At 40.8% G+C, this 16699-nt stretch overlaps 1 long non-coding RNA gene across 6 annotated transcripts in view; it reads right to left on the reverse strand.

Annotated features, from left to right (window-relative positions):
- LOC136018928 (uncharacterized) overlaps positions 1-2934 on the reverse strand; it is a 156501-nt gene extending 153567 nt beyond the window's left edge. For all 6 annotated transcript variants that reach the window (XR_010614664.1, XR_010614668.1, XR_010614663.1 and 3 more), the window contains exon 1: positions 2747-2934. This is a non-coding gene — a long non-coding RNA (uncharacterized LOC136018928). The remainder of the gene's footprint in view (positions 1-2746) is intronic.
- Positions 2935-16699: the final 13765 nt, after the last annotated feature.

The raw sequence follows: 16699 nt of genomic DNA on the forward strand, positions 1-16699 counted from the left end.
GTACACTGATGAAGCAAAGGAGAAAAGGAGAAAGAGCCAGGACATCTGGGAGCTGGAAGATAAGACAGATCCGTAAGCCTCAAGAATGGGCAGAAATATGCAACAAGCACAGGGAAGTGAAAACCTGTTGTAAGTTTGAGATAACCCCCAAACTCTTAGAAGGAATTAATCTGTAAATCAAAGCAGCCTCTTACTCTGCTGGGTTTAGTCAATTTATACAACTTACTTAAAGCTTCCTTGGCCTTACCACCTTCTCCTTGGAGCAAAGGTGAGGAATTGCATTGAGTTCCACTACCTCCTTATTTCCTCTGTTTCTTAGAAGGGAGGATAATAGTTGTTTTCACAATAGATTATTAGAGGGGTCAGCACCTGCACAGGTAGCTGTCTTTCCTTACATCTATGTTAGAAGAAGGGCCTTGGCAGTATTAAACACTAACTCAGCTACCCAAGAAGCTGGTTTAATACAGTCCCCATTTGAAGAACAAAACAATATAGGTTTAAGATGCTCCAGTCAATATGCAAACACTTAAGGTCCATTCCCTAATCAAAGACTCTACACAAACATAAGTTAATCAAAAAACCCCAAGCAGTGAATTTGAAGAGGAGGTGAGCTGTGCTGTAAAACCCATGGTTCACAAGCCATTCCACAGGAGGTAATCCACTTGTTTCCCAGTGAGTCGCTCAAAGATGAATGTTAATAATTTAGTATCAAATTGCTCTCAATATTGCTCAACTACAACATTCAAACCCAAATGTCTATACAAAAAGTAGCATGAGGGGTTAAAATTGTAGAAAAACAGTTTCTGTCCTTCCTCTTATTTTTCAAGCCCTAGAGAAAAAAAAAAAAAAAATCAACCCCCCCAAAAAACCCAACCAAAAAAACCCCACAGAAATCAAACCAAAACCAAACATAACAACCAAAACCCAGCAATTATTTAACTTTGAAGCTTTTCCTTGAAAATCGCATGCTTATTTTCTGAAAAGTGAAATCTGAGTTTACCATTGCTCTTCAAATCCACTTTTTTACTCCAGCACCAAGGAAACACCTAGCATTAGAAAATTTGCAATGGGACACCAATGCTTAGCAACATCTGGACTTGAAAAAAAAAAAAAAAAATCACTTCAAAACCAGATTTGAAATTGTAGCTGAACTATGAAGAGATCCCACCTAATACTCTACTAAACTCATCCAAAATAGCCAGAAGTATAAGCAACAAAATCATAGATACAATTTCTCTGCATAACTATTTATGATCTTTCTATGCAGGAGGAAAACATCAAAAGAGTAAAAAACCCAAAACAAAAACAACATTACCCTTCGCAAAGCACACAAACAAAATAACACCCAGGCATTCTCCCATCAGGAAGATTATTTATTTAACTGAGTGGGTGCCTTTCACTTTCTTTTAATACCAAAACTGACTGCTCTTTCAGTAACCTGAATAGCCTTCATGGCCAAGGCAGTTGATGCACAGGCCTATTTGCCCATTTGCATCATAGGTACATGCATCCCTGTTCTGAGAAATGCCTCTTATGGTATTCAAATACACAAAATATAAAGGCGCACCTACAAATCAATAAGTAGACCATTGCTATTATATTTTATTTACAAGGTAAATAACCATAACCTGATCAAATAGCTAAGATCATAGGAAAACACTGAAAATGTTTACTTTATGAAATAGGCAAGCAATCTGTGCAGGATGCTTTAAGATAAATGCCTTCAGAATGAGCAGTGTTTATTAGCACACAGCTTTCACCGAGTATTTCAGTCTAAGGAAATCTTGGTCATTGCCCTCATTGGCTGAGCAGCAGGTAACAAATAAAGACTGGCACATCAAAGGACAAAGCCTTGAGCACAGAGAAACTGCGTAGATTCTGGGTGGGTGAGGGCACACAGAGCCTGTGGCCAGAACATTCCCCAGGCTGCATGTCCCTATGTACATTCAGGTGCTCCTGTTTCCAGTTAATTTTCCCAAAGACATAACCTTAATAAAATGTGAGGAAGGCCCTAACACCTACAGCACAAAGTTAGACAAAGCAACAGACCCTTAGGACAGTCACAGACTGCTGGAAATTAAACCTAATGAAGACAATCAATGACATAATTTTCTAGCTAGCCTTCCCAAGAAGTGGAGCTTCCTTGGGAGATGACACACAGTACAAGCAAAGGAGATCACCTTCATGGCTCTCATGTGGCCTGAAGTCTATGTGCTGGTGTGATGAAATATACAGTCTTTCCCGGGTCAAACCAATAAGAAGCTTTTCAATTACCACACAGAGAATGATAATGTCACTTAGAAACTGTTTAAAAGTATCACATGAGCAAAAACATTAGTTTGCTTCACCGACAAATAAATGCAATCTGTATGTCCACCTGAAGTTCCGTTAGCAGTTTCAGTAAAGAAAAGGTGTTGCACTAATGGGTCTAAGGAACCTACAGCAACTTCACAACAGGATGAATGTCCCAGCATTGCTCTGCATGACAGAAAGAATGCAATCTAATTATATATTGACTATCAGAGATACTTGAACTAAAGCTGTAGCTTGCATGATCTTTGTGTAAGAATTCCTCAGATGTTTTGAATGCTATTTACATTTGTCTTCTTTTCAAGCCTAAATAAACCATAAAAGCTCTAGAAATTCAGCAAAACCAAATATGGCCTATGAGATTCTAAATATTTTTAACTCTCATTAATGTAACAAACACAACATAAAATTACATTAGCAACATATTCAGCAATACCTTTTAGAGCAGCAGGAGCAAAGCTGCACGCACCCCAGGGTCAGGCAATTCAGGAGCCAGAGAAGACCACAGCACTCAAAAGAGCCGAGCAGGCTGGTAACAGCAACTAAGACCAGTCACAGCCCAGAAATCCTAAAAATAGCCTTCACTATAAAGGCACTCACCTAAAGAACAGAAGATGCATCAGAAAAGAGTTATACCTTTTGTCTTGAGCTCGCATAGAAGGCCCAAGCCCATGGGCTTGTGAGAAAGGGCAGGTGAGCTGGCTAAGGGCAATTAAAGCTCCAGGTGTCCTCAGGGCCTGAAAGAGCTCCGCTCAGACATAAATGATCAAATTATTCTCAGCTGGCCTTCAAGTGAGTTCCCTGCTACTAGTGACTGGCTGGGGGGGGAACATTAAAGTCAGTCATTTAAAAGGTGTTAGACAAATCACCATTTAGAAGTGTTTCTTCATTGATTTGAAGGATACCTGGACATCTATGAGATGCACAGGCATCTAAATTTTGTGGAGATGAATCCTTTCCAATTACAAGTATGCTATGGAGAGTCCAGGCTCAGGAACAAACAAGGAAGTCAGTTGGGACTTGAAGTGCCTGGGAACCCATTTGTTTCTTACATGGGTTTTGCATGTTTTTAAAAGCATTTTTCTGTTTCAAGAAGCTGCTGTTTCCATATCCCCATACAGTGCCATAAGAAAAACAGTGTAAGGTTGTTTCTGACTATAACATATTTACAGTTGTTGCCAAAGAGCTTTTGCTTTTGTGGACCCACAAAATGGCTGGGCCATGAGCCATTTCTTGGCACATGGGCTTTTAGCAAGAAACTATTCCAAAACACATATTCTAATCATTTTGTTGTGACTTCAAATTCACGGTATGGTTCATTCATGCTGGGGAAGCTCCCTAGTTTGGGCTGAACAAAATTGGGATTGTTTCAGAGCTAAAAATTGCCGTAAACTGCGATCATCTAAATGGGAGTATTATTTCATGAAATGCTTTTTATGTGAACCCTTTATCACTATCCAGTTAGGTAAGTTGTTATGGCCACTGTATATTTTCAGTAGTCGTACCTCTAACTTAAAAATAATGGTGCTGTATTGACCACAAGATAACCCTTCTTCATTATGAGTAACATCAGAGAATATATCTTTCATACGTTTTTGCTTTATTCAACAGTTTTTGGTGTGCCTGACCTTATTCTATTAATGCTAAGCAGAATTAATTAAAGCCACAGCCTTTTTTTTTTCTTCTTACTGCAACACATTTTGCTTAAAAAAATAATGTATCACTCCCTGATTAATTTTTCATGACTTAAATTATTACCTTTTTCCCATGGTTGTCATTGTTCCATATTCTTTTTTATGAGCAGCTATTTTTTTCAAGTATAAATTTAAACCTGCTTTGCTAACGTGAACAGCTGTTAGGCTTATATAGCTAAGGCAGGGCTCCCAGAAGCCTTGAGCTCAAAGTTTGGCACTGAGACCAAAAGGCTATGGCTTTACAGCAAGATCATTCTGCACACTAAAATGTGTGTTGCAGAATGGAAGAAGACACTTGGAGCTTGCTGGACCAAAAAGCCAGCATTCTGGTGTTCACTCTCCTGTTCTCTAGACTTATTAGGCTTGTGTATCAAGGAGGACTTCTTTAAAACAAGCAGAACAAAGATATTTCTATACAGTAACTGGCACTGACAGTGGCCACCTGAGTTTGAAAGCCCTCATCCAGTTGAAGCCACAGTCTCCAGTTCCTTTTTGGCCCTGCTTTTCTTATTATCAGCAAAAAAAAATATTTTTTACCTCTCCAATGTGTTTAAAATTGTTCCATCACAATCGCTGAAAGCAGTCAGCTATATTTACCCCACGCAGATATATACTTGTGCTGTATCTATCTCATAGCCACATCGGTCGCAAGCTGGCAGCTCACATCCTCATGTGTATCAACTAGCTTGTTTCATATACCTGAACAATATCTAGTTTATAATGTTATTGTAACTGTGCTGCTCTAATGGAACAAGCAATACAAGGCATGTAGGAAGAGTCACAGCTATTAATAGACCCACTGTTATAAACAGGGAGTAGGGAGATGAGATTTCAAGATATTCTTCAGATCCTCTGACCCTGAGGATTTTTCAGTCTTCAGAGCAGCCCAGATCACACATGTTAGATCTCATTTGTACATGTACTCGTGTGTCTCAAGTTGCAATAACCTGTGTTTCTACATGTACTATTCCTATTGCAGGGCATTGCTTAGATTTGTGAGAACAAGGCAGACTACGGCACAGATTACCGAACATATGGAAACCATGCATGGTTGTTGTGTGAATGGTTTCCGGCTTGTTTCATCACTTACCTAGAAAGGCTTTAGTTGTGCCTGAATCACGTGTTTGTAGAGTTTAGACAGCTGCAGTGAGGCAGGGAAAGCCTTCCAGTGACTCCCCTCATGAGTCTCTATGAAAATACTGGGAAAATAGGAATTACAACTCACACTGCTTACTATGGTGAAGGAAGATGTGTCGCCTCCTAACACACAGAGAATACCACCCTGAATTCTGGGGCTAAATGCAGAATTCCTCATAAATAATTACAGCAGCTCTCTGTAGTTCTGTGTTATAAGAGAAATAATGAAGTTACATAACTATGTGTCAAGAAATTATGGAGGATGACATTGGTTCACAGAGCAGACTGGATGAAATTGAGCTAGCATTTGTTTTACAAAATCTGAAAGGAAATGTACAATGGGAAAAACCATTTCCCTAATCCTAAAGTCTTTGGGAAGTACCAGCATTGGCTCTAACCTGACACAACTCCCTGCTGCCTCTAGACAGATATTCTCTACCACGGTTTAGACATGCTTGCTGCATAGTTTCATACAGAACCTAACTCTTTGCATGCCAGTAAAACTTGCACTGATTTCTACAGTGTGGAATGTAGTTTCTAGTCTATCAAACTTCCACCAAATGGAAATGTCTTCTGGACACTGTGACCAAGACTTTTAATAGGGAAAAACTCAGTATCTAGCTATCTGTCCCTGTAGCTATGTTTCCTTCTGCTTGCTCCTGCTCCCTTCATTTCTGTATCATTTACACAGGATGTTGCCATTCCTTGACAATACACAAAAAGCAGCAGACGAACTAACAAAACTAGAAAAGTAACAGTGAAAAATGTATTAAAACCCTGCTTTTTGTCCTAGGTTTTCATGGCAGGTTTGAAAACCTTACATAGTCCCCCACCAGTTCTTCTCTAGATTATTTGTAGAACAGATAATATGTTTGAAATTAAAATGCAGGGAGAGGAGGAAAGCTTGGTGGTTGATTTTTATAAGCACAAAGGTCTGGAGTCAGAACTGAAGCAGTTAAAGTAGCAGCAGCGTGTTTACTAAGCCATTTGAAGTTGATAGCCCACACGGCCTGGCTTTTTTCTCTATCTTCGTAAACCGCAGTGAATTGATGGAATGACCTGGACTTGATCTTCAGGGCAATATGTCTGATGGCACCGCTGGATTGATAAATTGATTCAAAACTATTACCATGGTGAAAAAGCAATAAGGTCATAAAAATTGCATCAGCTGGCTAAGTAAATCCTGGCATTTCATGACAAGTAATGCAGAAGAATCGCAAGAGGATCTGGGCATGAGGCTGAATGAGTGAGCGAGAAATGACTTTGAAGAGCTCATCATCTCCGATCTATTCTTCCTGCCAGCGATTCATGCCTTCGCATAGTGCCACTTCATTATGGGGAAATAACTGTACACTTCTAGCATATTCCTGGCCGTCCCTGGCGGCCCCTGGAGGACCCTTAGCTGGTTAATACCTCATCATGGGCTTCATTGAACACTTTAATCTGCACTTCTGTGATCAATAGAATCCTGGTGTAAATTAAAAGGACAATTTCATGTAATCAAGCCTGTTAATGCTCATTTTGAAAACCATTATTTGTGGAAGGCATTTAGGAGAAAATTACAAAGCGACAGGCTGATGCACTCGGAGCCAATTCAAAAGGAGGTCTTTTTTGTGACTCTGTGTGTGGATGCTGGGGGCCACCAGCAAGTGTGCTGCTGCACTGGCTGGGAGGAAAGGGGCAGGAGGAGGCAGAGGGGTAGTAAGAGAAGCAGTCCAGCAGGAATATGTGTCTGCCTGCTTGCCTTCATGTGGGGAAGAAAATGAAATTTTCCAGTGTTCTATTTCTGTGGCAAATTCAATTACTGTGGGGACTTGTTCAAAGCGGTGTAACTTCCAAGAGGCAGAAATTGAAAACCTGGCAGCTAATGAAATGGCAAATCACTAGTAAGTTCAGACAGGGGGCTGTCAGTCAGCTCAAACACCTAGAGAAAAACGGCCACTTCCTTCTAGTTTTCAACAGGCAGGCTTTCCCCCAAAATACACACACCCCCCTTTAAAAAGCAAACCTAAACTTTTTAAGGCACCATAGTAATTCTTTTTCTAAAACTAAAATAATCATCAGTGTCATATGCTGCTTATTCCAAAGGCTGTGTAAGCCTGCTCCATCCAGGAATGCAAATCCTGCTCTTGCTGAGTACCTGAAGTTGGTTTTCAGCAGATGAACAAGGCAGTGCTTGCCCAGGCACTAAGCTGCATGCTCATCTGAGTAGTTCCAGTCTGCACACCTGTGTCCTGCCATATTTCCTGTCATTCAGAAGCTGATAATTTTGAACCTTTGGGAAACAGAGACACGGGAAAACCACAGAACACTTTCCAACTATTTCAAAATGTACTGCATGAGCTCAGCTGGCCAGTGCTGCCTGAAAGATAGATGTCACTTGTCTAGTGTCTATTGAATACATTGACCTGACACTTTGCCTTCTCTACATCTGGGGCATGGGGCCACCAGAGATCAAGTCACACTTTAAGGATGAAGTTCCATGTAGGTACATGACCTAGACAACATGATGCTTTAAATGCTTCTTGCTCGTGCCACCCTGTACCCAGAATCATACCCATTGTTAAGATCTTTCCCCTTCTGACCCTCTTCCTTCTTCTCTAGCTTCTGGAACAGGCCAGACTCTTTGTTAGTTTGTTCTTTGCATCTAGTTGAGCTTCCTCACTGAGCTTCAGCAATGGTAACAGCAAAAATGCTGTTATGGACTCCACCCTGAACTCAATTCCAAAACTACAACTGGCTCCCAAGCAGTGAAAACCAGAAACTCGCCAGCCTTCCAGGATGTCCTTCTGTGTGGTCCTTTCAGAAATCCCTCCTAACCAATATATATTGTTTCCTCAACAAGACAGGCGTATTCATCTCCAGAAGTCCATACCTCTGCTGTCACTGAATAGCTATTCAATAATCATGTAATCTCTTCTGAAACAAAACCTTGAACTGGGGGCATTTGACTTAATATCAGATGTCTACTTGCAGTGCCATCAAAGAGGAACAGGCAGTCTAAATTCAGATTAAATAGACTGCAGCATATAAAACTTGCAAGTGCAAGGAGCTAGACTTCTCTTTTTACTTCTAGGACCTAATGCAACAGATTTATACCAGTTTAAGTAAGAAAAACTGGTAAAAAAGTGAAGAGTCCTTGGTCTTCATAAAGGGATGGCCCTTCCCTTCCTCATGCAGTAAAGGCCATAAATAATCTGGCCTTCTGTTCCTGGGACAGGTTGATCTTAATGTCAAGATGAGTATGAGCACCACTCTGTCCTTTGGTCACTGTTGATGGTGAGTACTATTTGGATTCTTTCATAGGAAAGATGATGTAAACCCAACAGCCATGTGTCATGCCCATTTTTTTCACGTCTTTCTGTGCCATGACTTTTCTCAGTTAAAGTAATTTAAATTTCAGATGTCCCCTTTGTTGCCATCCAAGCTATTTGGTTCAATTGCTTTGGTTTTATTTCTCTTCTGGAAAGGGCCAACATAATAAAAATACAGACACTAATAACACAGTGCTTCTGCTACTTATTTTTATCTCATGGTCTGTTTTGGAATGGAGATCTTTTAACTCCTCCAAAACTAAGAAAGCAAGAGCACTAAGCCTCTGTTAACAAGGCTAAGCAGCAGAAGATACCCTGTGAACTTGACAGAAGCTTTTCATTGTGAAAATTTGTGTTGGCTGTGCAGACAGAAGTTCAAGTTCAGCGTATTTATTTTAGGAAGGACTACAGAAAATGAAAGGAAGTGGGAACGACATGAGTGAAGAGAGCAGAATTTGACCCTGCACACTTAGAAAAACAATTCTTCAAACTGATCTGGAAGTAGCAAAGATGTCTGCTAATGAGAATTTAGATTTCATCTTTAGAAGTTTTACCAAAAGTTGCCTAAGAAAGTAATCTGATCCCAATTTTCCATTGCCCTGCATAGCTGTAAAAGCCAACACAAGAAACAAACCAAGTATGAAATACTAGCCACTCAGCATACAATTGGTTTGAGCAGTAATAAGCTCTATATTCTCTTCTCCAAGTGAATTAAACTGCATGTCTGATTTAGTGAATAAGAACTTTACCTGGGTCTAAGAATGCAGGAACCTGATGCTGAGATATAAAACCTTTTATAGAGTTACAGGAAAAGCTTATCCCTTATTTATCAATATGCAAATTGTATTTGAAGTCAGTGTACAAATCCTAGAACAAAAAAAGGATACACTGGGATGTAGCTTTACATTCTGCACTTAAATTTAAAAATATAAATATTTAATTTTTTTTAAAGTGTGATTACCACACTGGTGACTCTGAGACAGATTCTTTCTTGTATTAAAGCTTGTATTAAACACAGAGGTGGGGTGTGAGGGTGTCTCTAGAAATACTATTTTTTGTTATGACCGTTAACTTGTTTCCTGAAGAAACAAAACTTGCAGTCATGCTGTCTATCTTAATATCCCTCCCCAATAATTTTTCAACCCAAGAACACATTCAAACCAACTCCAATGGGCAAACAGAGCTCTCTACGACATAGAATTCCTAAAGCCTTAGAAAATGGGTGAACAGAGAAGAGAGAAAGAGAGAACACCTCTGCCAGTGCGCCATAGAGATCAAAGCTGCAACATGAACTCACCATTAGGGAGGCAAATGCTCTTGGAACCCTTTCAGAGACTCCACACAGAAGCACATTTTTACAGACCCACAGAGAAACAGACTTTATCAGCTCCCTGTTAAAGGAACTGCTTGTTTCACCTAAATGACTTCTACACCCAGAGAACTGTAGTTACAGAAAACAGGCGAGGAGGTGGAGGCATCAAACCGCTTTCATTTGGAAGTGATGTAATGCTAGAGTGGTTTACGCCACTGCACTGATGGAAATGGTGAGCCCATTTGCATTTACAAGGCACTTTTGCATCGTGGTTGACGTCAGGGAGCTGAAAAAATGAAAAGCAGAATAATCCAACTGAAAAAATCACCATGTGCATTCTAGTTTTCCTGCCTCTATTTGAGCAGAAGCTACCCAATCACATTAATGCCATGTTCCACCCACCTGATCTAAGTATTAGGTGACAGCAACCTTAATGGCAAGCACAGGGCCATCAGGGTCAGGATCATTTTATTGTGCAATGCATTGCACAAAGTCTGTGATGTAGAAACAAATGTGTGTTTTTTCCCCTTTTAGGCTCAGCTCCACCCAAGCTGATTCTGAATCTCCAGCAGAGCTTTGCTGAAATCAGCAGAGGTCTGCATAGGAGATGGCAGTTCAGCTTGGACTGCAAGACTGGGCTGAAACTCACGTAAAGGAAGAGAGAAAAATAGTGACTCTTAAAACATGTGATTAAGTCTAACCATTTACTGGATGATAAATTATTTGCTAAAACTCCAAGACGAACTCGAGCCTTATCATCATTTTACTGCTAATTCAATCATTCTGGAGTTCTTGATGTTAAGTTAATTAATTGTTGTTGGCATAATTATAAAATACCTTCACTTTTATAATGGGTATAAAGTTCTGAAATATAAATTGAAGATACCTCACATTTTTAATAATTGTCCCTTAACCTTTAAGGCATTTAGTTTTGTGTGGTCATGAAGTCAATGTGAGGTTTTTTCTATTACATAGAGGACGTTATCTGAGAATTCAGGCAACTGAACGGGTAGGTTTTTTTGTTCTTGCTTTTCCTTATTTGTCCCTCTCCAATGCTTCCATACCACACACACATCTTTCATAGATCATTCCATTCTAACACTTAGCAGATATACTAAGTATGTTCTCCATTTACTCCATTTTGCCCTTTTTCAGTTTATGCAGAGTAACCCTTTGTACAACCTGCAGGACAACTGTCACTAGTGGTCCAGGAAAAGCAGTGGTCTCATTCCAAACACATGCTACAGCATTGTCTTAACAAGGCTACTGCAAACTGATAGAGATGATATAAACTCTTATTCCAATAACACCTACAGACTAGGGGAATCATGCTGGAACAAACCAGCATAACGATGCTGTTGATCTTGCCCCTGTGGCCATTATAACCCACCTCAGCACAGTGTACAACTCTGCTATTCTATTCAATAAGCCCTCTGTCTTGCCGGGAAGGCACAGGCAGCCAGCTGCATGACCCAGTTGCCTCTTTCTCAAACTGTTATAGTACTGCCCCACAAAAAAAGTAGTCAGATTGGCTTCCAGGCAGTTATCAGGTCTGATAACAGCTCGGCAGTGGTTAGACAGCTTGAATGTATTACTCTCAGTGCTTTCTATGAGATGTCACTATATTCTTGCTGTGGTTGCACCCATACCTGGAGGATATTCTCAAAAACCAATCACTATGGATGGGCCTCCCAAAAAAACCTCAATATCTGTACACCTTCAATGACCACACTGGGTTACAGAGGCATTCTTCTCCTTCCACAAACAAGTATTTCCCCATGATCATTCTCCCTAACCAACCCAGAACATTGTCAGCTTAAAGCTTTACTGGGAGGCACCCCACAGCTGTTGGGGGATCCTGCCTTGTTTCTGGAAATTTTGCCACTCTAATATCACACATTGCTGAAGGAATTGCTCTTCAAGGAGGATGGGAAGCTGAAATGTTTCTAAAAACCATGAAAACATAATGGGTACTAAGAAACATGGAGAGAGAAGTAGAACATGAGTTAATGTGACCACAAGCTCAAAGAAATGTTGACTTTTTCATGGTAAGTGAGAAATTATAACAACTAGCAATGCTGGGGGCTGGTTTCTCTGCTCCTCCTGGTCCTATCAGTCAACAGGATGCCAGGTAGAACTAATTCTCAATGTGTTTCTTGCCACTCTGCACCCTTCAGATCACACCTTTGGGATCTTTTCCCAAATTGCACACTGTTCTAGGGATAAACTCTCCCCAGTGTGATCCCTGAGAGCTACATTCAGAGCTCAGCTTCTCCATCAAGGTTTCGTGTAATCCATGAGCTTGCTGCTTAATTGAAAAGTAATGAAGATATCCATGCTTAGCATTTCCCCCAAGACTGTTGACTGCTACAGCCAAGCTTTATCCTAGAAATGTGAGGAATGCTTAAAAGTGCTCATGTCCCTTGGGTGTTGCCAGGCAGTTTTGTTTACTGGCTGTCCAGGAAATAACTCTATCATCAGTCGGAGGTGGCTGCAGAATCTAAAGACCTGTCTGATACTTAACTTGACTATAAAAAATTATTTATCCATTCTCCCTTCAGACCATCAGGGAAGGATTCAAGTCTCAGCTCAATATATGAGCTGGAAAAAACCCCACATTTTATACAGTCATATAAAAGAGAGCAATGAACACAGCTCTTTACTAGTTTTTGACAGGGCTTAGTACGTCAGCAACCAAATCAATATGAGGATTATAACATTTTGGAGTGAAAGATGCCAAAACCTATGTGGATAGATTTGAAGGGCAGCATGCGACAACACAGACAAGTTTGCCAATGATACCAAGCTGTGTGGTTCAGTTGATAGGCTGGAGTGAAGGAATGCCATCCAGAGGGACCTTGACATGCCTGTAAGGTGGGCTGATACCAACCTTATGAAGTTCAACCATGACAAGTGCAAGGTCTTACACCTGGGTCAGAACAATCCCAGACACAGCTAAAGATTGGGCAGAGAAGAGATTCAGAGCAGCCCTGCAGAGAAGGACTTGGGGCTGTTGGACGATGAGAAAGTGAACTTGAGCCAGCTTCAGTGTGCGCTCGCAGCCCAGAAAGCCAACCATATCCTGGGCTGCATCAAAAGGAGTGTGACCAGCAGGTCAAAGGAGGTGCTCCTGCCCCTCTACTCTGCTCTCGTGAGACCTCACCTGGAGTATTGTGTGCAGTTCTGGTGTCCTCAACATAAAAAGGACATGGAACTGTTGGAACAAGTCCAGAGGAGGCCACGAGGATGATCAGGGGACTGGAGCACCTCCCGTATGAAGACAGGCTGAGGAAGTTGGGGCTGTTCAGCCTGGAGAAGAGAAGGCTGCGTGGAGACCTCATAGCAGCCTTCCAGTACCTGAAGGGGGCCTATAGGGATGCTGGGGATGGACTCTTCATCAGAGACTGTAGTGACAGGACAAGGGGTAATGGGTTAAAACTTAAACAGGGGAAGTTTAGATTGGACATAAGGAGGAAATTCTTTCCTGTTAGGGTGGTGAGGCTCTGGAATGGGTTGCCCAGGGAGGTTGTGAATGCTCCATCCCTGGCAGTGTTCAAGGCTAGGTTGGACGAAGCCTTGGGTGAGATGGTTTAGTGTGAGGTATCCCTGCCCTATGAGAAGCTGCAAGATTAAAAATATATCAATTTCATAATAGGTCCTAGTAGTATCACCTTCACAGCTCAACTTCCAGAAGACAACATCTCTGCACTTCCCACTCAGAACTTAACACCGTCACACAAAAGAGTCCACCCAGATTTCTCACCCATTCTTGTTGCTCAGCTTTCCCCTCAAGCTTCAAGCATGGTGAGCGATATCCTTAGATAAGCTTAGACTGCAAGCTTGAGGCTCTCCCTTGTTGCTGTGTTCTTACTAAGTATCAAGAAAATACAGTGTATTTCATGAGTCTGATCCCCTTTCACCCACGATTAGCTTGTCTTATGCAAGCATACTATGTGTGTCACCTTCCAGGCATCTCACACCAACACAAAGTGCTATGCTGTTGTTTCTTCCAACACTTAAAATAGATTTTGAACAGAGATCATCTTTTTACTAAAAAAAAAGCAAAAGAGGGGTGGACTTTTCTGTTCCCATTTTCCCCTGAGCATGATAAGCCTTAGGCCCAATTTTGGTGAGGTGTATTAACCACCTCATCTGTCTCAGAGAAACACCGGCAGTGGCACCATTTCAATACCACCATTCCCCACACACAGTAAAATTCATTACAAATTCATTCTAAGTAGATTGTCTTTTTAGGACTGATGCTGTTTTCTTTCACTGCCAGGACAGGAAATAGTCCATTCTAGGTCACAAATAAAATAAAAATGTATTGATTTCCATCAAATCTCTTTTTTTTCCTCTAGCTACAGAGCATCTAAAGATGAGAATTAGTAATAGGAGATCTGAGGTATTTTCCTTTCATCCATGAATACTCTGTCTCCATTCATAAATGAGAACAAAGTCACAAGATTCTATTAACCAAACATATCGGTGCATTGATGAAGCTGTGGTAAGCTCTGCTCTTCATTTAAAACTGGCAAGACTTTTTTTCTGACTATGTAAACAGATACACTATATCCTCTGTATGTTTAAACATCATTAAAAGTGGAATAAAAAAGTATCAAACCACTGTTATCACTGCAAAAAAGCGCATCACGTGGGTGAATGAATAAGCCTCACAAGATATATAGGGAAATGATAGAAAGAAAGCCATCAACTGCAAGATAGAGCTGTTCAGCCTGAGCAGGCTACACTGGATGTGGGATCTAAGAGTCATAAAATGCTTTGAAATTTCGCTGCACATAGGAACAACTTGTTCTTCACATTCTCAGTGGATATGCCAAGAAAGAATGGCCATAAACTGCAGGGAGACAAAAAAAGGTTAGACACGAAAAAGCCTTATAATGAGAAGGACAATGAAGCCCTCCAAAAGATCACCTGGACAGGCTGTGAAGCCTCCAGAAAGGGACATCTTTAAGCTCTAACTTAACAGATACCTGTTGGGAATCACAAAATATCTTCAATTGGAAGGGATCTGTAAGGAACATAGAGTCCAATTCCCTGTTCTTTACAGGACTGCTTTAAACTAAAGCATACGACTAAGACCATTGTCCAGACACCTTTTCTACTGACCGATGACAGAAGTATCACTGAGCCTGCTTGGAGCAAAGGAATGTGCAAGGCTGCTTTCAGTGGTCCCTCTGCCCTGTTTTTCTGTGGTTTCTATGTTCAGTTCAGGAACGTCACTGGGGTAGAAATCACAGCAGTGAAAGGGAGAAATCTCTGCCTTTTTTTAGTGAAGGCACACCTGTGTCCCAGTACTGTGACAGTTTATATAGAGGAATGACACCATGAATAAAGTCTAGCAAGGCCTAACAATGTCAATACTTTATCTTAAAGTTGAGAGAACAAACCATTCAAATTTGGGTGCCAAATGCTCCCCCAGTTTACTTCAAATATTCTGCTGGAAACTGCATAGCTTATCAGCGAAGAATTTCTGCTTGCAACCTGTGCAGAAAAAGACAAGTGGGAAAGAGATACACATCAGGATGTCTAGATACAACACGGAACACAGACAACTAGGTGAAACCCCAGGTGTCTTCAGAGGAAGAAGAATGCAGAGGTTTGTTTCACCAGAGAAGGTAACCTTGGCTATCTAACCTGTTCTGTGCACCATATTACATGTTGTAATACATCTTCCTCATGGACAGCTTTGCTGTTTTTTCGTGTGGAAATTTGCTTTGTATTCCAAGTCCTAAGGATGCAGCAGAGCTGTTAGCTCTCAGAAGTGCCAGAAGGGCAAAGGTAAGATTAATTTTGATTGACGTGCAGCCATTTACAGTTTTCTCACGCAGTTGCTGCACAACCACTTGCTCAGGTCTACACACATTTCTGGGTTGTAAATAGCTCAGTGTATGGACTGTCTTTAACAATCTCTAGCACTGTGTTTGTACAGCACCTAGCACAACACTGCTGAGACCATAACTAGCTTCTCCATGATAATCCATAATAGAAATGTGAAATACCATTATAAAAAAGACATCTAAGGGAAACCTAGGTGACTGCCAGAAGCTGTAATCTGATGCTATATGCATTTAATGCACTGTATATCTGGCTATATTAAATAGTCAATGTTTCCGGGGGCAAATCACTGGCAGAAGAAGTTTGAGGACCCATACAAAGCCCTTTTTAGAGCCATTTATGAGGCTTCCAGCTCAACACTCAGAGGAGAAGCAGATTTTCAAAATGCTAAGTAGGCAGAGCTGTCCATTTGACTATTTGGTTCAAGAAGGTTCAGAGGTTGCTCTTGTGACGCACTAGGCTGAGGCTATCATGGAAATCATGATAAATGTGTTTTCCAATGTACTGACCTGGATGTTAGCATATTTTTTTGCTGAACATTATGGGGTACTTTGCCTACTACATAATTGATTTTCCAGTAAAGCGTGGACTCCTTTCTGATTCCAACAGAAATCTGCAAACCATTTTCTTTATTATTATCATCCAGCACAGGGAGGTGGGAGGAGGGCAGGGAGCAGATTATTAAAATCCAGCAGCGTTGTAGAGTACTAGTTCAGCACCTCTGAGACTAACCTGTCGAATTATTTGTGTGTGCACACACTTATATATTCACATAAGCTAGGACGTCTGCAAAGCCCTAAAAGGTGTTTGAAAGCATACTTAAGCAACCGGATGTGCCCCCAGGACTTATTCAAATATTCAAAGACATTGGAATGAGACCTGGTAAAAACTGAAAGCTGATACTTTTATCTGTTCTATGTATGTTAGTTTTTCCTCTTCATCCTCTCACTTTCAGCACAAATATTTTTTTCGATTTTCAGAATCCTTCTGCACAAAGCTAATTTTTTATTCCTCCCAAGTTCTTCTGTAAACTGAACCCAAACTACCAAAGCCTCCTAACAGTAAAAAAATTA

This window comes from Lathamus discolor, chromosome 1 (assembly GCF_037157495.1).
Source record: "Lathamus discolor isolate bLatDis1 chromosome 1, bLatDis1.hap1, whole genome shotgun sequence".
Lineage (NCBI taxonomy): Eukaryota > Metazoa > Chordata > Aves > Psittaciformes > Psittacidae > Lathamus > Lathamus discolor.